The sequence below is a fragment of the Pinus tabuliformis genome, chromosome 4_1, assembly GCF_031772625.1.
Source record: "Pinus tabuliformis cultivar Carrire ecotype Pingquan chromosome 4_1, CPIR1, whole genome shotgun sequence".
NCBI lineage: Eukaryota > Viridiplantae > Streptophyta > Pinopsida > Pinales > Pinaceae > Pinus > Pinus tabuliformis.
Genome location: NC_142303.1, coordinates 283,060,467 through 283,085,364, shown reverse-complemented (window position 1 = coordinate 283,085,364; position 24,898 = coordinate 283,060,467).

Here is a 24,898-nt window from a genome sequence, read left to right as displayed (position 1 = left end):
TCTTTGTGTTCTTTTTATGTTTTTATGATTTATATAATTAATGTGAAATAGAACTAATCTAGAGAGTTTAAATAACTCTATTACTAAAGGATAACCCTTAGGAATAGTAAATGAAAGTGACTAGAAACTTTTAATTCTCTAGGAACTAATTCAACTAAGAAGTATTACAACAAGATAACATTCATGAAACATAAAATGTAGAAAGAGGAAACCTCTGCTCCCCAAAGATAACTCTTGGAAACAATGTATGAAAATAACCCAGTAACTTTGTATTACTAAGAAATGATTCTATAGAAATATATAACTTCATGAATACCCCTAGGAATCACATAATAATTTTCCTTCTAATCCATTATCAACTATAAAAATAACTCTACAACAATTAGTGTATTAAATAATGAAACAAAGATTATGAAAGATGATAAACTAATTAATAAAGTATACTAAAAATAACACATAATAATATACTTTTTCAAACCCTAGAGGTGAAAGGGGAAAACCCTTCATGGGTCCTATGGAGGATTGGAAAACAAGGGACACATTCTTTTACTAGTATAGAAAAGTTGTGGTGGGGTTCATCCTAATCATTAACTAACATGAGAAACCAAAATAGGTATCATTATGAGATAGGTCACTCAAGAAAATATGAAATTAGGAAACACTTTTTGGTATGTAGGGATAAATCGTGTTGTTGTTTATGAGTTTCTCGCTGAGAAAAAATTTAGCAAATTTTATTGTCTGAGAGTTGAAATTTTTCTCAGATTAAAGTTTTACAATGTTTCGTCAGAAAGTATAGTTGGGTTAATGCCAAGGTTAAAAACTCTCGAACGAGATTTTGACAATTTTCCGACCAAGAAGTTTGGTAACAAAAAATCTCAAACACAAACTCTCAGCCGAGAGTTTAGATTCTATTTAAAACTCTTGACCGAGAGTTTAGATTCCATTTAAAATTCTCAGTCGAGAATCTATATTCTAATTAAAACTCTTGGGAGAAAGTTTAGATTCTATTTAATGTTGAGAAATATACAGGGATGCAACTAAGATGATGTATCCTCAACTTGATAATTGTTTGTGATGTATTTTTAATTTTCTTTACTATTAGATTCTTCTCTTACTATTATGTTGTTCTTATCATCAAACAGCTACGAAAACAAGAATATCAACAATACACATGAACATAAGATGTAGATTGTAAATCAGGGCCAAAACCTCTCCATTTGAGAGGAAAACACACAAATTTCTTCTCTTCTTATAATTCTTCAAATGACGAATTCCAATACCTTTAGACCAAGACCAAGACAAATACCCTTCTATGACCAAGTCATACCTTCTTGATAATGTGCTTACTTTGTCCAAGTCAAACCCATTCAAATCTCTTCCAGCTGCACAACTTTAGCCCCCAGCTATAAAATTTCGGTCTCCACTACAAGTCTAAAATTTCCAGCCCCTGCAACAATTACTGCTAAATCCACACATATGAGCAATTTGTGGGCTTCCAAGGCTTCCTTTGACCTTCGTTTGGGTTCCTCCTTATTCTAGGGCTTGTAGGTGATCTAATAGACTTTCCTTCATCTTATCTCTTAGTATCATACCAACCAGCATTGTCACATAGCAAGCCCTTAACTAACAAATCTATCTCTCCACAAGATCAAAGCACAATGTTGGCAAGACCAATGACTAATAGACATCACCATCATTGTCTCTAAAGGCATATACCCCACCCGGGTGTTCACAAGGTATGTCCTTTTAGGGCAATTCCTATCTTGGAATAACACATCCTCGAGGAATTTCCTCTTCGACTACTCTTACATCTTGGATGTCCTACCTCATCCTCAAATAGTATCAGAAACCAAATTCTTACCCAATCCTACATTCTTTCTTCATGAAGTGAAGACAAGAATGATGTGTCTATCTCTCCCTCTCAACTAGGGAGGATATATCAACCAATCCAAGCTTGTATCTCAAATACACAAGCTTTTTAATAGGAAGAGATTTTGTCAAGATCTCAGCTACTTGCTTATCAATGGAAATATATTGTAGCTGCAATACTCCCTTGCACCAGTTTTCATATGTAGTGATACTTGTTATTTTTGTGCTTTGTCCCTCCATGGAACATTGGGTCTTGAGACAATCTTATACAACTGGTGTTGTCACAGTGAGACAACTTCTCTACTTACTTCATAGGTTGCAATGTATTTAGTCTAAGAACTACTCAAAGCAATCGATTATTGATTTCTAATCACCTCGGATATCATGGAGGATCCCAAACTAAAACATCCTTCATTAGTGCTTCTCCCATCCATCTCACTACCTCCCCAATCATAATTTGTATATCCAATCAAGTGGAAACCATTCTTTTTATCATACTTCAGGAAGTAGTGGATTGTTCCTTACAGATATATCAGTATATGCTTGGTGGTTATCCAATGATCATGCTTGGTCTCTACCTGGAACTGACTGAGAATATTCACTGCAAAAAAAATGTTTGGTTGAGTATTTACCAAATACATCAGTGAGCCAACCAATTGTCTATACCTTTTCGGATCCATAGAGCTTGATTCGGAACTTCTTAGCCTCTTCAAGTTTGTGATCATAGGGGTTGTCATAGGTTTGCAATACATCATGTCAAAACTTTTCTGCATCTCGATCACATACTTTCCTTGACTTAGATATATCTCATTAGGTCCTTGCCAAACTTCCAACCCCGAATAATAGTTCATTATCCCTAGATCCTTCATATTGAATTCTACTACCAATTACTTTTTACATTCTTGAATATGACCTTCCACACATGTCATGAGAAGATAATCTACATATAGAAGAATTATTATGGTCTCATCCTTCACAACATTGATATAGAGATTCAGATTAGAAGAACTCTTTGAGAAGCCAAGTGTTTGAAGGTATGTGTCCATCCTTGCATACCAAGCCCTTGGTGCTTGCTTAAGGCCATAAAGTTTCTTCTTGAGCTTGTAAACATGAGTCTCTCTATATTTTACTTCATATACCAAGGGTTGTTCCATAAAAACTTCTTCATTGATAGTACCATTCAGGAATGGTTTCTTGACATCAATTTGATGGATGTCTCATCCCATCAATGCTGCCAAAGAGACCAACGATCGTAGTTATATACCTTGTTGTAGGTGAAAATGTCTCTTCATAATCGATGCCTTCTTGTTGGGAGACACCCCTAGCCACAAATCTTGCCTTATATTTATCAATACTTCCATATGTTGCATGCTTAATCTTGTAGAGCCACTTGGAAGTTACAACCTATTTGTCTTCAAGCCTTGGAATGATCTCCCAAACTCCATTCTTCATTATTGATTGATATTATCCATTTATGGAATCTTTCCATTCTTTATGTTTGACAGCCTCTTCAAAAGTGGATGGTCTTGCTTCAATTAACTTTGTCATAGAGGCTTCATACCTTGGATATATTTTAGGCTTCTTACTTTCCCTAAATGTACCCTTGGTTGCTCCATGTATATCCACATCTAGAAGGGTAGAATTTAACCAATTAGGTTTCTTTCTACTCTTAGGGATGATGACTTGTTGCACAGGTTCACTAGGACCTACTTCTTCATTATTTTAATCATCTTCCTCCCTAGTGCATTCTTCTTCAAATATTGGAAGTTCTTCATCATCAGAGTCAATTGGGAGGTCCTTTGATTTCTTGAATGCAATACTTTCATCAAGGATCACATCTCGGCTTACTTCTATTATGTATCCTTCCTTTACGTAGATCCTATATTCCTTTGAAGTATTACTATAGCCAACAAATATTTCCTTCATGCTTATAGGGTCCAACTTCTTTCTCTTATCTTTTATAATGTGAATATAGACAAGACAACCAAATATTTGGAGATGGTCTACGCTTGGTTTCTTCCTAGTGAATTCTTCCTCAGGAGTCATGTTATGTAGTGATTGTTAGGATATTCCGACACATAGGAAATAGTTAAGTACAACTTGGTCTAGTATAGAGTTAGGTATAGAGTTAGGTAAAGTGTGTTTCTTTACTATGTACATTTTGTAACTTACAATCTGACGGTCACGATATGTAGTGATCCGACGGTTCATTCTCTCCTTGGTATTACCGACACTTGATCCGTGGCTTAACACCCGATTGGTCCATGATCTCTATTTAAAGAGCATGGAGGGTCATTTGTAGGGTAATCCGTCTATGAGAGAAACATATGTAAATTTTCATTCTTTTATTAATAAATTGCCTGAAGTGGCCGCGTTGGCTCAGGCCATGGACTGTTTCCCTCTTTGAGGGTTTTAACCACGTCAAAATACTGGTGTATTGATCTGTGATCTGTTTGTGAGCGGTGTCCTTTGGTGTTCTGTCTGAGGAACTTACCTTATAAATTCCTACATGGTATCAGAGCTATTTGAGGGCCGCGTCCGTTGGTGATCCAAATCTGAAGCTGGTAGAACTGCATCCGACAACCGTTTCCTAGATCTATTGTTTCTGACTGCTTTCAGTCCGAGAGGACTACTCTGTTGCGTTGGGAGCATCTGTTCCAGTGAGGAACCCCTTTCGTTTCACGCAAAAAGGTTTTCGGTAGCCCTAGCTGCGTCATTTTTAAGATCTGGAGGTATACAGTGTTTATTTGCAGTTTACAGTCATTTTCTCTCTGTTTATTTCAGTTTCGGTTTATTTAGCCTTTTTTATTACCGGATCTGAACCTTTCATTTCTGCGTATTCTCTTTTCCCGCGACTCTGTGTGATCTGGGCAAATCAGAAACAGAAAGGAAGGATTTTTCTCATGCGTATGCTCTTTTCCGTTGCGCCTTAGTGTGATCTCGGAAAATCAGAAACATTGAGGAAAATATTTAGTTTCTGGCTAAAGCTAACTTCGAGGCGCAAGGTTCGTTTTTGAAACGAACCCCGCTCTCTCTCTCTCTCTCTAGCTTTTTGTATAGCTCACTTGGTGCAAAGCTAATTTATGAGAGTAGAGGTCTTGGGTTCAAGTCTCCATTTTGTGGGGGCGGATTTTTCATTTCCGCACATTCCCCCCCCCCCCTCTCTCTCTCTCTTTTTGTATAGCTCACTTGGTGCAAAGCTAATTTATGAGAGCGGATTTTTCATTTCCGCACATTCTCTCTCTCTCTCTCTCTCTCTCTCTCTCTCTCTCTCTCTCTCTTTGTATAGCTCACTTGGTGCAAAGCTAATTTATGAGAGTAGAGGTCTTGGGTTCAAGTCTCCATTTTGTGGGGGCGGATTTTTCATTTCCGCACATTCCCGCACTTCGTCGGCGACTTCTTCATCTGGAAGCCGTTTTCAGAACCGTTTTTTTTTAAACGACCTAATTTTTTGAGATCTTTCCATTGGTACACTTAGTTTCAGCATCTGTAGCTTCACTTTCTATTAAAAATGGACATTCTTGATAGCACTAGCTACTTCCAATGGTGGTCCTACATTGTGGATTTACTTAGAAGTAAAGGTCCTACATTGTGGATTTACTTAGAAGGTCTTTACAGAATAGCCACAGGCCAAGAGACCAAACCGAAAGATGAAGATAAGGCAACTAAATGGGAAAATAGGCAAGACCAAGCACGTGGGTTGATAGGGATGTCTATTTCTCCAGATCTTAGATTCCATATTGCAGAACTTGATACTCCTGATGAAGCAATGAAACAGATTACTAAAGTCTTTGGAATTAAAAATGAACTTAAAACCCATCAACTTGAAAATGAATTGCTTACATTGGACCCCAATAATTTTTCTTGCATTGAAGATTTTTTGTCCAAGTTCAAGACCCTTAGACTTCTCTTGGAAGGTGTTAAGGCTAAGAAAGAAGATAGTAGCCTTATCTACTCCATTCTTACTAAGTTGGGACCAGCCTATTCTGTGTTTGTTTCCACCTTCCATTCTACAAGAGAAGCCTTCATTTCTCAAGGACAAACCTACAAGTCCCCCTCCTTTGATTCCTTTTGTGATTCTTTAATAAGAGAACAAGAAAAACTCTTACACCTTGGTCTTCTTCATCTTGGAAACTCTTCTAAGAAAGTGTTAGCCGCCCAGCAGCAACCAAATCCAAAGAATCCTAAGAAGTTGTATCCTAAAAAGAATGGTCCTAAACCAAACAAGGGTCCTAAGCAATTTCAGCCTCAAAATGAAAAATCATTTCAAAAAAATGATAAGACAAATAAAAACAAAGGGAAGAAGACTGATAGACATTGCAACTTTTGTAATAGAGATGGCCACTTAGAATCCAAATGCTTTAAGAAGATGGAATCCTTGGAAGCAGCAATGAAGAAGCATAACATCCACTTGGAGCACTCTTCAACTTCAACTTCATCTTCAAGAATGGCACTTTCTGCATGTGGTTGTCAAGCATCTCGGTCTGGCTATGCACTAAATGTATCTTCTTCTTCTCATTCTCATGAGTGGCTCATTGATTTTGGAGCTTCTTATCACATGGCCAAAAACAAAGCCATGTTTTCTTTTTTAAATGATTGTAACACCAAAAATATATATGTTGGTGATGATATATCTCTTAGTGTTGTAGGGACTGGAACTGTTCATATAGACAATGGTCAGTTTAATGATGTATTATGTGTTCCAACCTTATCCTGCAACCTTCTATCTGTATATCAGATAACTCATTCAGGTGAAGGTAAAACCGTTGAATTTTCACCTCATGATGTTGTAATTAAGGACCTAAGAGATCCTAGACAGATTTTAGCTACTGGCATTGCTGATGATTCTACAAGGTTGTATAAGTTTCACAACTTTGGGTCATCAAATCTTCCCTCACTATTTGTTGCTCATAATGATGAAGTGAGCAAACTTTGGCATGAGCGATTTGGTCACTTAAACTATTGCTCTCTTCAGAATCTATGTAAAGAAAAAATGGTGACAGGTCTTCCAATGGTATCTTGCAGAGATGGTGTTTGTTCCGGATGTGTACTCAGAAAACATCATTGGGACAGTTTTGAAAAATGTGCCTCTTGGCATGCCTCAGCCCCTTTACAGCTCGTGCATAGTGATTTATGTGGTCCACTTCCAGTTGCTTCATTCTCTGGCTACAAGTATTTCTTAACTTTCATTGATGATTTTTCCAGACGCACTTGGGTATACTACTTAAAACTCAAGAGTGAAGTATTTAACATGTTCTTGGCCTTTAAGGCCTTTGTTGAAAAACAATCTGGACATCAAATTCTTAAGCTAAGATCTGATAATGGCGAAGAATATGTTAAAAACACATTCATCAACTTTTGCACTGAGAATGGAATTCAAATGCAACATACTGTTCCATATACTCCACAACAAAATGGTGTAGCTGAAAGGAAGAATCGCACCTTAAAGAAAATGGCTAATTGTATGCTTCAATCTAAAGGACTTAGTCTTAATTATTGGGCAGAAGCAATTAACTGTGCAAATTACATAATAAATCGCACTCCTACTAAGGTTTTAAAGAATATCACTCCAGAAGAAGCATGGAGCTCAATCAAACCAGATGTAAGCCACTTTCGTGTTTTTGGAAGTGAAGCATGGGCCCATATTCCAGATGAGAAACATAAAGCTTTATAACCTAAGAGTGAAAATTTTATTTTTGTTGGATATTCTGAAGATGTCAAAGGACATAGACTTATTCCACTTAAGTCCAAAAATGTTATCATTAGAAGAGATGTAAAGTTTGCTAAAAATATATCGGCCTGCGAGATGTGCCACCTCTCCCTATCTCTTCTACTTTTGAAAATATTTCTTCTTCAGATGATGAAAGCGAGGATGAAAATCCTCCCCCACCTTCTCAGGATCCTCCTTCAGCTCCTCAACTTCCAAAATGGGTCCGTGCTACTCGGGATGCAACAGGTGATCTTGCCGGTGATCCTATAGATCAGCGGCGTACACGTTCTCAGTTCGAGAGAGCCTCTTCTTTACTGGCTCAAGCTTCAGTGAATTATGATCCTGACACCTTTGCAGAAGCTTCAGGCCATCCAGATTGGGAAGCAGCTATGAATGAATAATATCATTCATTATTGGCAAATGATACATGGGATCTTGTTCCTCTACCAAAGGGACGAAAACTTGTTAGATGCATATGGGTTTACAGAACCAAGTATGGACCAGATGGGAAAGTTGATAAACATAAAGCTCGTCTTGTTGCTAAGGGTTTTTCACAAGTTGAAGGCATTGACTATACTGAAACCTTCTCCCCTGTTGCCAAAATGAACTCTATCCACCTTGTTCTTTCCCTTGCTGCCTCTTTCAAATGGGAAGTCCATCAGATGGATGTTAAATCCGCCTTCTTGCATGGGGACTTGCATGAAGAAATCTATATGGAACAACCTATTGGCTTTATACAAACAGACTCCAGCCTTGTATGTCGGCTTAAGAAATCCCTTTATGGTCTCAAGCAAGCTCCTCGAGCTTGGTATTCCAAAATGGATAACTTTCTTTTAGAAAATGGCTTTTCTAGGTGTCATTCTAACAATACTGTCTACACCAAGAAAGTGGGCAAGTCTCTTATCATTCTTGTTCTTTATGTTGATGATCTTATCCTGACTGGTAGTGATCCCAACCTTATAAACCATGTGAAGTCTAGCCTTAAAAGAAAGTTTGAAATGACAGACTTAGGACACTTACATTATTTTCTTGGTCTTCAAGTCTTGCAATCCAAGGAAGGTATTTCCCTTTCCCAATCCAAGTATGCCTGTGATATTCTACGCCATTTTCACATGGAAGACTGTAAGCCAGCCCCTTCTCCCTTTCAGTCTGGAGTCAAACTTTCAGTCACTTGTACTTCTCCTGAAGTTGATGCTACCTTATACCGTCAACTTGTAGGAAAACTTTTGTATCTAACCCATACTCGTCCTGACCTTTCCTTTGTTGTTGGCCTTGTTGCTTAGTTTATGCAAAACCCACGTGAAATTCATTGGAAAGCAGCTAAAAGAATACTTCATTATGTTCGAGGTACACTTCAGTTTGGGATTCATTACAGTGCCGAAGCATCTCCTCTATTGGTTGGTTTCACTGATTCCGATTGGGCTGGTGACCTTGATGATCGGAAGTCTACTGCAGGTTATGTGTTCACTCTTGGTTCAGGACCTATTACATGGGCTTGCAAGAAACAAGGTGCCATTTCTCTTTCTTCAGCAGAAGCAGAGTATTGTGGTGCCGTAGAAGCTAGTAAGGAAGTCTTGTGGCTTCGTCAGATCCTGTCAGAGTTTGGCTTTCAGCAGCAACATCCGACTACACTTTGGTGCAATAATCAAAGTGCCATTCAGCTATGCAAAGATCCAGTCCAACATCAGCGCAATAAACACATTGAACTGCACATGCACTTCATCAGAAAGCTCATTCACGACCATGTTCTTGAAGTGAAATATTGTTCAACAGATGATCAAGTTGCAGACATCTTTGCAAAGGCTCTCACAAAGGCGAAGTTCACTAAACTTCGATTTATGGTTGGAGTTCAGAAAGTTGTCACTAAGGGGGGATAGGCTCTAGTGCCTCCTTCCTTCTCCTATTGTGTCATATTTGTAAATCCTTCAATCCTATCCCAAGTTGTTCTTAAGGGGGGGATGTTAGGATATTCCGACACATAGGAAATAGTTAAGTACAACTTGATCTAGTATAGAGTTAGGTATAGAGTTAGGTATAGAGTTAGGTAAAGTGTGTTTCTTTACTATGTACATTTTGTAACTTACAATCCGACGGTCACGATATGTAGTGATCCGACGGTTCATTCTCTCCTCGGTATTACCGACACTTGATCTGTGGCTTAACACTCGATTGGTCCATGATCTCTATTTAAAGAGCATGGAGAGTCATTTGTAGGGTAATCCGTCTGTGAGAGAAGCATATGTAAATTTTCATTCTTTTATTAATAATTTGCCTGAAGTGGCCGTGTTGGCTCAGGTCGTGGACTGTTTCCCTCTTTGAGGGTTTTAACCACGTCAAAATACTGGTGTATTGATCTGTGATCTGTTTGTGAGCGGTGTCCTTTGGTGTTCTGTCTGAGGAACTTACCTTGTAAATTCCTACAGTGATCTCTGAGGACTTCGATTTTGAACATACACAGTTGTTTTTGTTGCTTCACCCCATATAAATTTAGGCAACCCTTGATCATGTAACATGGCTCTGACACTTTCCTCAGTTGAACGATTCTTTCATTTAGCAACTCCATTTTGTTCAGGATTATAGAGGACTATCAGCTCCCTTTTAATCCCAACGTCCTTACAAAAAGTTATGAGTTCCTTAGATGTGTATTATCCTCCATTGTTAGATCTTAGTACCTTTATCCTCCTTTCTATAAGGTTCTCTACTTCAACTTTGAATTCTTGAAATTTGTTGAATACTTCATCCTTAGACTTTAGCAAATAGATCCAAGTTTTCCTTGAGTGGTCATCAATGAATGTTACATAGTATAGATGACCTCCAAGAGACTTTGTAGACATAAGACCACAAACATCAAAGTGAATGAGATCCATAATTTCTTTTGACCTTGAAGCATTGCTTCCAAATGGTCTCTTAACATTTTTACCTAATGCACATCCCTTGCATACTCCTTCATGATTTTGCTTGAGTTAAGGGATGCCATGTAACATTGAATTTAGAGTTGGTTATATTTTATAGTGAAGGTGTCCAAACCGTTTATGCCAAAGTTCACATGGACTTACTTCAATGTGAACCAAATCTTGAGAGGGAGGGGTCAGAAGTCTTCAGAGTCTTCCTTCACGAATCCAAATGATCTTTGCATTTTCAATGCTAGAGCTTTTATCCCATACCACAACTTTTCCATCTATAAAATTGAATCTATCTCCCTTATATTATAGGCATGAAATAGAAAGTACATTCTTTTGCAAACCTGGTATGAACAAAATTTTATTGAGTTGGATGTTTCCTCCATTTTCCAGCTCCATCGAAGTTTATCCAATTCCTCTTACATTATAGCTCTTCTTATCACCAAGTTAAACAGAGTAGGAATATTTTCATCTTGATAAAGTCTTTAGTTGTTTGTTCTCACCTGTCATATGTCGATTACCCAAATATTTTCATCCTCAAATGTACATGTAAGTGTTAAGAATAACCCTTTGTCATTTATAGAAGTCTTGGTCAAACTAGTCTTGATGGATAATAGGATATTACACAATGCCTTGATACCTTTCTTGAGATGACTTACCACCATAGAACATTGCTTCAGTGATTTCTTCAAGGATGTAGTGATCTTCATCATGCCCTTATCCAACCTTAGCTATGATTCCACGTTGAGAAATCTAAAGGGCTACAACTTATATGATTTATCTTCTAACTTGATAACTACTTGGGATGTATTTTTAATTTTCTTGATTATTAGCTTTTTCTCTTATTATTATGTTGTTCTTATCATCAAATAGCTACCAAAACAAGAAGATCAACAATACATATGAACACAGGAAATAGGTTGTAAGTTAGGGCCAAAAACTCTCCACTTGATAGGAAAACCCGCAAATATCTTCTCTTCTTATAGATTCTTCAAATGAAGAATTCAAAGACCTCTAGACCAAGACCAATACCCTTCCAAGACCAAGTCATACCTTCTTGATGATGTGCTTCCTCTGTTTAAGTTAAACCTAGTCAAATCTCTTCCATCTACACAACTTCGACCCCCAGCAACAGAATTTTGGCCTCCACTGCAAGTCTGAAATTTTCGGCCCTTGCAACACTTATTACTTTCACACGTGTCAGCAATTTCTAGGCTTCCAAGGCTTCCTTTGACCTTTTCTTAGGTTCCTCCTTCTTCTAGGGCTTGTAGGTGATCTAATATACCTTCATTTTACCTTCTTTATGCAATTTCCTCAACTTCGACCTTTCAACATCAAAACCCTCGCTTTCCTCCTTCGCATGTGAGAGAGAGAGAGAGTAAAATTACCCAAACCTTCGTCCTTTGTCCTTATTTTCTAGTCTTCTTCTGCTTCTCCTTGGGTTAGATGATGAGAAGATGATTGAGTGACCACATGAAGTCAAGTTCCTTGTTATATATAAGCTTCCAAGGAGGACGACATGCCCTAATAAGGTCGACTTCTTAGCTGTCAAGTTGACTTTCTCTTGGAGGGTATTTTGACACTTTTAAATACAAAAATAATTCTTTTTACAAGTTACAATGCCCCTGATGGGGTCTTCTTCATATGACAATGACTCTTTTGACTTCTTGAACCTAGGATAAATCCTAGAAGCACTCAATGGGTGCTTGACCTCTAAATAAAGGACCTTGAGCATGAAACCCATGCTACAAAAATAATAATAATAATAATAAAATCTCTTTTTATAATATACAAAAATAGAAAGTACATTTCATATTTATGAAGAACAAACCTAGTTACACATTTCAACATTTATAATTCTCTAACTAGAGTTTAGATTCCATTTAAAACTCTCGGCCTAGAGTTTATATTCTTGTATGAGAGTTTAGATTCCATTTAAAATCCTCGTATGAAAGTTTGGATTCTTGTACGAGAGTTTAGATTCTCGTATGAGAGTTTGGATTCACATACGAGAGTTTAGATTCTCGTATGAGATTTTATATTCTAGTTAAAACTCTCAACCAAGAGTTTAGATTTCATTTAAAACTCTCATTCAAGAATCTAGAATTTAATTGAAATTTCGGTAAGAACTCTCATCCAAGAGTATGTAATTCTCTCGGCCAAGAGTTTTATTGGGGAAAACTCACTACAGTTAACAAAAACCATAATTGTGAAAAAAATGTGTGAGAGCTTCAAATTTCTCAACCGGGAATTTTTTCATGAGAAGTAAGAAAACTTTCGGTAAAAATCACATCATCATAGTTTTGTGGACATGTTTCGAACCATCTAGTGTGGTTCATCTCTTGTCTAAGAGTTTTTCTAGGACAAGATTTTTCAGTGAACGAAAATTAGGAAAAAAATTGTCATTTTTTGGAAATGGAAACTTGAAAGAAGCCAAATTCCTGCAAAAATTAAGAGTTAGATGACGTGTTTGAGACCACTAGATTCAGATCTAAATATAGTTTCTAATGATATAATATTTATTCATTTTCATGAAGAATTGATATTTATTACTAATTTTATATTAAATTGTGTCACTGCACATTTTAAGAGTTTTGAAAATTCAATAACTTTAAAATAGAAACACCAAATCATTTGAAAAATAACATTGAGCTTCCTCTCCCTGTCCTTTATACTAAATTGTGTCACTGCAGATTTTAAGAGTTTTGAAAATTACCTTAATTGAAAATTCAATAACTTCAAAATAGAAACACCATATCATTTGAAAAATCACCTTGAACTTCCTCTCCCTATCCTCTTCAAAACAGTATTTTCAATTGACTTATTAATGGTCACATTAAAAAGAAAAATGATGGATCGCTAAATGTGTTAAAAAATCACCATTTTTTTTCTTACCCAATTTCATTAAATGATAAAACATATTAATTGAATCTAAAAATTCCTCCAAAATAGTCCATGTTCTAATCCAATCTATGTAGATTGTGATGATATAATCTATTTCCCAAAATGAATCACCATCTCTAAAAACCATGGTGGTTTGTGAGTCACTCACTATACTTGCTTGAAATTTTCAAGTATATGCAATCAATAAACACCAAATTTATTTAGATATATGTCCATAAAAAATTAAAAAATTAAATAAAATATGAGTACGAAGGCAAGACAATTCTCTACAAATCTTTTTTTTATTGCAAAGCAAAATTCTCAAAGAAAATATGAGTTTCTAGCTGTTAAAGTTGAAAAATCATAAAAATAATAATAATAATAATAATAATAATAAATAATAAATAATAATAAAAGATAAAAATAAAATAAAAAAATAAAAAATTTCATAATTTTCTATGTCAAAAACAAGTTAAAAGTGTTTCCCCATTTCGTGTTTTTGTAGGTATATTTTAGCAATGAGGTCTTTATTATAAATTGACTAAATAGGACACATATTGAGTAGTGTCTATTTCATATTGAATATCCCTTCCCTTTATGAACCCCATTTGTTCTTTTGATGTGACATAATAAAGGATGGGTTTAAGCCTAGAGGAGATGGTTCTAATTATGATCTTGTAAATGTAAATGCTTAAAGATATGGGATGAAAATTAGCAAAAAATGGATAGGGTCACTTACTCTTGGGAAGGTAGTAATAAAAGCGGCATATAAATCTCATATAACTTTACCATGTTAACTTGATTCCTTGATGACAATTAGTTTATCCTCTATAAATACCTCCATGAATCCTCTGAAGAATTCAATTAGAAAATCAAGGCCCTGCTCTCTTTTTTTCCACTACAGAAAAAACACCAATTAGAAAAGACTTTAATATAGGATTGTAATGTTGCAAGAGTGAGAAAATCACTGAAAAAGAAAAATAACCTTTATTAAAATATCCACTAATGAAAGAATAGATATTTGCATAGATTTTAGTAAATAATTATTATAACTAATATTTTTGGATGGTTGGATATTTTAACAAAGGTTTTTTAATTGATGCACTTCCTATCAGAAGATGCATTGATGGGCCCAAATTTAATATGCATTGGCATTATGATGTTCCTTTTAAGTTTAAATACAATTTTTAGAGAAAACCAAGTGGAATAAAGATATGGAAAAGAAAAAATAAATCGTTAGCAAGGTAGAAGGAAATATAGTTTCAAAAAGTAAGTAAACATAACTAGAATTGAGAATTAATAATAATAAGAAAACCAATATTGGTATTTGGAAGTTAATGCAATGTTGGCTTACCACTTAAAGTGGGAAACCGCCACCATGAGAAGAGCTCCAAATCAATGTTATTCACTTAATGACTAACTATATACATTCTATTACAATATATAGTTTCTAAATGACCAAAACCCTAACCACTTAATAGACATGCATAATGGAGCCTCAACCACTAACTAGTGGACCTCCATTAATAAGGCCACTTATATTTATTGAATTCACACAATACTACCTAATGGGACCTTATTTAATAGAGACGGCACTTAATACGTTAAGTAACGATATATTCCAATAACCATGGGAGTTAGGGTGGGACCATAACATGCCCTTCCCCTTACAAAGTGGTCTTGTCCAAGGCTAGAGATGAGGAAATTGGTGGAGAATCTTGGTAACTTGGTTTGCATGTAGAATCATTACGCTTTGTATTCTTTCATTGGATGAAAATGTCGAGGATAATGCACCAGCGAATATCATACTCACATTTGTCAAAAAAAGCCTCAAGCTACAATTGAATTATAGTGTGTTTTGGGTCAAGGAGGATCAAATTCACTTTGTTGTAAAAGGTGGGTACTAACCTACAACATAACAATAAATAATTAGTAATGGCTTCAATGGAAAAGAAATTGCAAACGTGAGAAGTAAATATGCATAAGATTAGAAGCAAGAAATAAATATAGATAAGAAGAACACAAGAATAAATTTGGAAGAAAACTCCTTTATTTCTAATGGAGAAGGCTAAGGGACCTTGAATGAGACACCAAGGAATGTTTGGATGGCATTTGTAATTCCTTTGGTGAGATCTTTGGTGATTCCTTAAATGTAATTAATTGGGTAAATGGGAAATACAGATGTCAAAACTATATGCTGAGGCCACTTCTGGAAGAGATTCAAAACTTAAAGTCCAATTTTAATCCTTTTTCCATTGAACACATATACAGGGACAGGAATGGAGAAGCAGACAAGTTTTCAAAGGAGGGTTTGCAGCTCGCTATGGATTCGTGGAGGATAACAGAACAATCAAATGATCAGATCCGTGTATCGGATCTCCCTCCACACTCTTAATTTTGCCAAATTTTTCTGCTGTTACAGGATATTGCTTTGTTTTGTATATATCTTGTAATTTCTGTTTCGTCATAGAAAACTTTGCTGGTGTATCACCTATCTGTTTTTTTCGGACATGTAACAACAGAAAACAAACTCTCTGAACAGATCCGTTGGGTCGTTTTTTCCTGTGTTAAAAGGAGGCCCACGTAATTTTGTCAGGGTTCTAAAATCTTTTTGATAGTTTTGCCTCTAGCAGGCAGCGTATCAGTGCCGGAAGTAAGCGAGAAAGGACTGTTTTCTTTTTGTTGGTCTTGTTGAGCCAAGGGGAAGTATGTCGCTCTCCTTGTGGACTGATGATGTGTTGGAAATAATACTGAGAGGGGGGGTGAATCAGTATTATCATATCAGTAAAGCCTTTTCAATTTCATGCTCAGAAACATATACGCTACTTCAGTTAAGTGAACCCGCGTGTACACGCAACTGTGTCTAAAGCAACTAGCGTATATTCAGAGATCTTATGATTCAGTTAATCTTATCTTCAGTAAATGCATCAGAACATTATTAAGCATATTAACAGTAAACAGGTGCAGTATAACAGAACAGACCATCACATAAAAACCACACACATGAACACCATGATATAAGGTGGAAACCCAATGTGGGTGAAAACCACCTGCTGCAATTCGTCTCTTTCTTCTTTAATAAGAAACTTCTTTTACAATGTACTGGTGCAGTCCTTTACCAGCACGCAGGCTACAACCTGCAGAGGGCTACAACCCTCTCTCGTTTTCCAACTACTTCTGGAAGGGAGCTACAACCCCCTCAGCTCTTGTACTAGCTGATCCATTTACTAGTACGTAGGTGCTGACCCTACAACCTTCAGGGACCACGTTTCATCAATTTTCAGACTGGATCCAAGAGTACAAAATAAACATTACTGCAATACAATTTGCATCATAATTCATTAAACAACCCAATACTGAATCACTGAAACCCTGTCATCAAGTACACAGAACCAAAACCAGATTCCAGAACTCTGCAACAACCACCAGAATCAGCAACAACCTGAAATATCAAATCTTATTATGCATATGCTACTTCACTGTACCAAAACCGCGTGTATACGCGCTTTCACCAAAGGCAACCCGCGTGCAGATCTAGAAATAGATTCTTATACCTTCGCTGTCAGATCCGACCCTTGCCAAACGTCCCGAACAGATAACCAGCAATACCAGATCCTCTTACTTCGTCAGACACACAATACATCTCTTTGCCTAATGATCTTCTCCTTATATAGCCTTAGGCCTTGTTCAATACCAAGAGCCAAAACCATAGAAACACAATACCATCAACCTCGAAACTAGGGATCAACACGTCCGTCGAGACACCATGGTCCAAAACCATAGGCACAACTTCCAAGGACTAACTGCCACGGACCAAAGGTACTTTTCACATGTACGCGCTTTTACTAAAGCCAACCTGCGTGTACACGCCGATTCTCCTTGATGAACCTGCGTATATCTCTTTCTTGTCCTGCTGTACTGAGATCTGTCCTCTTATTAAGTTGCCATCACCTGTACCAACCTCTGAGCACCTGTACCAACCTCTGAGTGAGTTGCCATCAAGGACAACACTTGAATCATAATGCCAACATGATGGTCACAAGATCACAGAAGTTTCTGAATGTTAACTCATTCGCCTGTAACTTTTTTATTTCTTATAAAAAAAGTTCGTTTTTTTCCTTGGAAAAAAAAAAGAAATAAATATAGATAAGAAGAACACAAGAATAAATTTGGAAGAAAACTCCTTTATTTCTAATGGAGAAGGCTAAGGGACCTTGAATGAGACACCAAGGAATGTTTGGATGGCATTTGTGAGTCCTATACAAGCCTTCCAAGGGAGGGTCCCTTGAAAACTTTTGGACTATCCTCTCTCACTACAAGAAGGTTGCAAGCTTTTGCAATGGTGAAGTAATTCCTAAAGGAAAACAATGGTCCATAGTGAAGCTTCAAAACACTTAAAATTCTCTTGATACTTGCATAGCATAGCTTTGGATTCAACTTTTCTCTTCAAATAGTTACCCATGACTTTTATTTATAGGTTTTTCTCACGCTTCATTAAAATTGGTTCACAATCTGAATAGTGCTCAAGTCGATTGTGGTTTCCCATGCATGAAAGGGGCGTGATAGGAGCCTTGAGTTTCCAAATTACTTATTGTTAATGTCCAAGAGCTTCTAACTAGTTTGAATTACACTTGGTACTTCCTTTTAATGGGATATTCATTATTTCCCACATTATTTGTTAATGAACTATAGTTGTCTACAAACCCACGTGACCTTCAAAGGGACAGTCACGCAAATCATGCAAAAACTACATTATGACTATGCATAGATGAATAAAAACCCAATGTGCAATTTTTTCTCAACTACTTCTAGATTGTTGATTAATTTTCATGGATAACCTTTGTATGTGTCTATTGATGAAATTTTTCGATAATCACCTGTATAATTGTGTGAGTATTTTTTGGTGATAACAGTGGCACCTTAATGTGTGTGGTTATGATATGAAAACTACCATGGATATTCCACTAGATAGTTTATCGCAACAGATCTAGTAATAATATACTAAATCCAAAATCTAGACTATGAGGGTTAATTTTCCTTATACCTTCTGAATTTATTAAATCATTGTTATATTTTTATGCATGTGATATATCTAAATTTTGGAAAATAGAGAACCAATAAAATAATCACTCACAAACCACAATAACACCAAGATATGACATGGAAACCCTTTCAGGAGAAAACCCAATTGGAAGTTGAGGTTGCTCTACTCTCTCTTTCTCTAAATGGAGTGGGTAAAAATACAAAGAAGTGAGACCTATGTCCCATGGGATGCTATAAAACACAAACCCTCTATATTCGACCATTTATCCATGCTCAACAACTTTGCGCTATTATGAAACAAAATGCACTAAAATAAAATTGAATCCCTTTTCCTCCTATTGGTTTGGTTATAACACTGACCGATATCCAACTAGGGGAAAATTTTGATCCATTCGACCATCAGTATAAGTTACAACTCAATCCTTCTATAGTACTTGTCATAGTGCCCACGTGGATATCCCATTTTCCATGAGTAATATGGGTTGATATGGCATCCTCTTGAATTATGGTGGTCCATCTCGATAAGTCAAATTATGAGAGGCATAACTTTTGCATCCAAATTTTATTAACACAATTTTTGCACCATTGGAAAGGCCTTTGACAGTTTTTGGCAGACGCTTTTCGCATTTAACAATTTTGTGGTGCATAATGGCTTTTCCCGTGGATTTATTGTTTTAGTTAAGGAACTAATGTTGTATTCTAATCCATAGTAAATGGATTGGTATTTTATGGATTATGTGAGAGATATATGAATATATTGTACTGTAATATTATACAAAACAATATATACTAAAAAATCTTGTTGATTTTCCTGGTTTGGGTTTCCAAATCTCTATGTTAATGTGTGTGTTTTCCTTTGCATATTTTTTGTTAAAAATTGTTTTTAAAAATTAATTGTATAGGATTAAAGCCTACATTTGGTATCAAATAATTTTTTGCTTCAAGGATATGCTTTTGTGGCTAAGTGATTTTTCTCGGGCCTATGGTAAACCTAGTTACAATGAGAGATTTGTGGAGTTGATTCTTGTAGTGAAAAGAAATGATGAGTAGTTTAAAGATAGAGATGAAGAAATTAAATGGGTAGAGTTTTGGGTTGTGGAATATCAAAATCGAAGATCTGTTGGTGGAAAATATCAGTGGATCATTGTGGATCTGAGTACTGCATGAACTAAAATGTCAACAGAAGATTAAACCAAGTTGGATAAAAAGACAAAGAGCACAATATGGTTGTGTCTCCCAAATTTAGTATCACTGAATGTTTCAAGTGAAGATATGAAAAAGGGATTATGGAACGAGTTAAGGACTTTGTATCAATCTATGTCCCTGGTAAACAAATTGTTGCTACAAAAAGAAGTATGCATTGAGGATGAAGGATGGAGACTCAGTGGCAAAGCAAATGTATGCTTCAATATTGTGGTAAGTCAATTATCATTCGTTGATATTAATATTTCAAATGAAGATAAGTGTATCAGTTTGTTATGTTATTTACCGAACTCGTGGGATAGTTTGGTTGTTTCCATAGGTAGAAATTAAATTACTTTAAGCTTCGATGATATAGTTTCATCCTTGTTATTGAAAAAGATGAGAAGGAAAAACATAGAAAGTCAAAACATAGATGTCTTGTCTCTCAAAGAAAAATATCATAATAGAAATAAATAAAAATAAGTCCTCAAGTGGGAGATCTAAATCTATAGGAAAAACTAAATCTACAAGAAAATTCATAAAGGTATGTTGGAGATATAGAAAAGAAGGGCATTACAAGAAAGATTGTAAATCCAAAATTGTTGAGAAAAGGAAGGGATCTAATGATGCTCCTTCTACAGAAGAAAAAAACCTCCTCATATGAAGGATGGGATATATATTTGGCTTCTTCAAATACATATTTAGATCATGAACCATGGTTAGTCGACTTTGGTGCATTATTTTTTATGAATCCCCACATGGAGTGGTTTTGTGATATGAAAGATATGATGGTGATGATAATTTATTAGGGGATGACTCAATAGCCAAAATCATAGGACAAGGAAAAGTCAAGTTGAAGCTCATCGGTGAAAGGATTAGAATGCTCCTTGGTGTTCTACACATTACAAGATTGGCCAAAATTTTGATTTTTGCAAGCATGATGAGTGATGTAGGTGTAAAAACAATGTTTGAAATACATGTAAAATGGTTCAAGGAGCAGTGGCATTGATGAGGGGAGTTTGGATTGGAGCTCTATATAAACTATTGGGAAGCATTGCTAGTGATGGGTGAAATAGTGCCATTGTTCCTGAGAGTGGAGAAGAATAAGGAGAAACTCCTACAACCTCTAGAGAAAAGACTATGTTGTGGCATCAAACACTAGGACATATTAGAGAGAAGAGCTTTTAAGTACTACACAATAATGGTATGGTAGAAGGTATGTTTGTTTGTTCTCTGAATTTTAATTTCTATGAACATTGTTTATATGGGAAGCAGGGACCGGGTAAGATTCTCCTATGGTTCTATGAGGTTAGAGAAAATATTACAATTGGTGCATAGTGATGTGTTTGGACCTATGTCGGTTCCATCACTAGGTAAACTTGTGTACTATGTATCATTTATAGATGACTTCTTTAGGAATACATGGATTTATTTTGTTGGAAAGCAATCTTAAGTCTTGATAAATACAAAGAATTGAAGGCTCTTGTGGAAAATCAAACAAGGACAAAATTAAGGTGTTAAAGGTAGAAAATGGTGGAGAATTTTGTGGGAATGAATTCGAATAATTCTATAGAAGACTACTCCATACACACCTCAGTTGAATGGAGTTGCAGAAATTGAAGGAGAAAGAAAGGAAATGCTCAGTGGTGTCGAGTTAGGATTGGAATTATGATGATGATGAGGATGATGGTTAACGTCCACTGAGACCAAATTGGTCTATCGGACCTACAATTTTCTTAATTTTTACTTGTCTGGCTCCTCGTCTTTCTTGGCGAGATTGGTGTTGTAGCTTTCTTTCTTTTCTCTACGGTCTTCCAACTTCCTTTGTCTTGCATCTCCTTCATCTCTTCTGGTTCTTGGGACATTGGTGTCTTAGCTTCGCGATCTATTGTGTTCGTTCTTTTGAAAAAAGTCAGAGAAGAAGTTTGGTTTAGGAGATCTGCTTTGCTGTTAAATGAAGATTTGTTTTCCGCGGTATTCAAATCCTCATAACTGTTGATTTGTTGGGACGGGCTTTCTCCTTGCTTGTTTTGAGAGTTGTTTCCTTCTTCCTTGATTTCTTGTGACTCATTTTCTCTAGAATATTCTTCTTCTTTGATGACAGTGTAGTGTTCTTTTTGTGCTCCTTCCCACCATGTAGATCTGTGGTGGTTTTTTCTAGCAAAATTTTTCTCAGAGGCTTTTGGGCAATGGACACTACGTGTTTCCTACTAAACAGATCACCCTCATCAATGTTGTATGACAAGACTCCACATGAGGTGTGGACTAGTAAGAAACCCCTCTTAAACAACTCAAGGTATTTGGCTATGATACTTATGTACACATTCCAAATGAGAATAGGAGTAAGATGGATAAGAAAGTTGAAAATTGTATCTTTTTTGGATACAAATATGGTCTGAAAGGTTATAAGCTTTGGAACCTATAAACTAGGAAGGTTGTGTATTGTAGAGATGTGGTATTTAGAGAAATAAAATATGTCAACGGGAAGTCCTACTAAGTGAAAAAGAACCAAAAAAGATGGATTTTGAATTGAAGGATGGTGAATCATACTCTACAAAAGAATAGGAATGGGAAGACAATGAACCACACTCCAATATTGAGAAGATCGATTAAAGAAATAAGACAATCAGAAAGGTATACTCCACGTGATTTCCATTCAACATTTGTTTTGTTCATTACTAATGATGATCCTAGAACTATTAGGGAGGAAGTGGATTCAGAGAATGAAAAACCCTTGAAAAAGGACATGGTTGAAGAAATGGCATCCTTGGAAAAGAAAGAGGCTTGGGATCTAGTGGAGTTTCCAGCTAGAAGAAATCTCATTAGTAAACTGGAGAATTGTAAAGCTCAGTTAATAGAAAAAGGTTATTGCCAAGCAGAAGGAATTGACTTTGGTGAAATTTTTTGTCTTGTTTCTATGTTAAATTTATTGGATTTATTTTATATGTTATTGTTGTTTTTAATTTTGAATTAAAATAGATGGATGTGAAGACAACATTCCTACATGGGGATCTAGAAGGAGAAATCTATATGAAACAACCAAAAGGTTTTGTTGTTAAATGAAAGAAAGAGCTAGTATGAAAGATGAAAAAGTCCCTGTACGGGTTAATGCAATCACCAATGATGATGTATCAAAAATTTGATACTTATATATTGAGACTTGGCTTCACAAGGAGCATAGAAGATCACTATATGTATTTCAAATTAGTTGGTGATCATCTTATTTATTTGATGTTGTATGTGGATGATATGTCGTTGATTGGAAATGACAGGGAAATCATCCAAGAAGTGAAAACTTGGTTGTCCTCTAAATTTGACATGAGGAATATGTGTTGCAAATTTTATTTTGGGCATGGAAATTCAAAGATATCAAGAAAAGAGAAAAATATGGTTAAATAAGAGGAAATGTGTTTGCAAAACAGTGTCCCAAGACATAGGAAGATGAATGGAACATGTCTCGTGTTTCATATGCCAATGTGGTTGGAAGTTTGATGTATGCAATGGAAGTTTGAGTGGGTATATGAAAAACTAGGAAAGAAGTATTAGACAGTAGTAAACGAGTTTTTAGGTATTTGTGTGGCACTATTGGTTATGGATTATGCTACCAAGGAAGACCAAGGTTGGATAGAGTGTTGGATATACATGGCTTTGTTGATGCGGACTGGGCTAGAGATCTGGATCATAGAAGAAGTGGGTATGTGTTTAACTTATTTGGAGGAGAAATGAGTTGGATGAGAAAGACACGGTTTATAGTGGCACTCTTAAATACAGAAGTTGAATACATGGCAGCCACTCACTCAAGCAAGGAAGCAATATGGTTACAAAGATTGTGTTCTAGTATTGGTTGGTACAATGAGTGTAAGAATAGATTGTAATAGAGTGAAATCTTCCTAGTGAAGAACCTAGTGTATCATTCTACGACAAAGCATATTAATGTTCAGTGTCACTTTGTGAGAGATCTGGTGAAGAGAAGAAGGTGGTGTTGTGGACACTTTGAAAAATGTTGTAGATTTATTAACAAAATATGTGAGCATTGAGAAATTCCCTTGGTGTAGACAACCAATAGGCATTATTGACATGGATTGTTGATCATGTACTCCCATGACCCCTTGTGTGTAAAGAAAACAAGTGGGAGAATGTTCAGTATTTTTTATATTCTTTGCACGACAAACGACATGTGTTGTATGTTGCAGGAGTAGCAGGGGGTCATGGGGGTGAACAAACTGCCTTGTTTGGTGGGGTTGGAGGGGGAGAAAAACCCCACATGCTTAGGGGGGCTCACAGGGAGGCAGAATCCCTCTCATGTGGTGGTTAGGGGGAAATACCCCTAAATATATAGATATAAAATAAAAAAATTAATAATAATAAATAATAATAAATTAATTAAATAAATAAAATTAAAATTAAAAAATAAATATAGATAAAAATTAAAAAAATAAATCGTAAATCGTAAATAAATAAATAGATAAATGGGAAATTTTTTGCGTCTATTTTTTATGATTTTTGTCTTTAGTGGTTTTATGGCACATTATGGTTTTGGTCATGGTTTGTAGTTATAATTAAGGAAATAGGACTTTATTCCAATCCATGGAAAAAGCATTGACAGTTATGGATTATGTGAGATATGTATATTGTATATTAATATTGTATAGAAAAATATTGTTGGCTTTCTTGGCTTGGGTTTTTAGGATAAAATATTTTTGTTAATGTGTGTTCATCATTGGATATTTTTTTTATTAAGACTCTATTTGCAACAACTAATTGTACGGTGTTAAAACCTACAGTATTGAATTTATGCTCTTCGGATCGACAGACATCATCCAATACTCTTGTTTATAATATGTAGACTTGTTAAATAATCTAATCTTCATGTACCACACCATTCTTTATTATGAGTTTTAATAATGTTACAACATGTGACACTGTTGAAGAATGATCATTATAAACATTGAACATTAAAAGCCTTGAACACTTCATGAAAATCCCATGGAATCATGCCTTATCCCATATAGTTTTCATGATATAGAATTTTGGAGTCACTGGAGTGAATCTTGAATGCTTTCAAATGATGCACATTCACCCTATAAGCACAAAGACTTGAGAATCACAAGCAACAAGGACTTTGTCCCTCTACTGGAATCTCCAAATAAGCACACTAAAATAGGCCTTGAGATATACCAATCAAATAGAGGTTGAATCATTAACTTCACATCTCGATGAGGATTGCAAAGTCTCACTAGGTGAACTAAACAAAGTGAAATAATGGGAGTGTCGCCACTTTCACCACAATGACTACTTCCCTAATTTTATT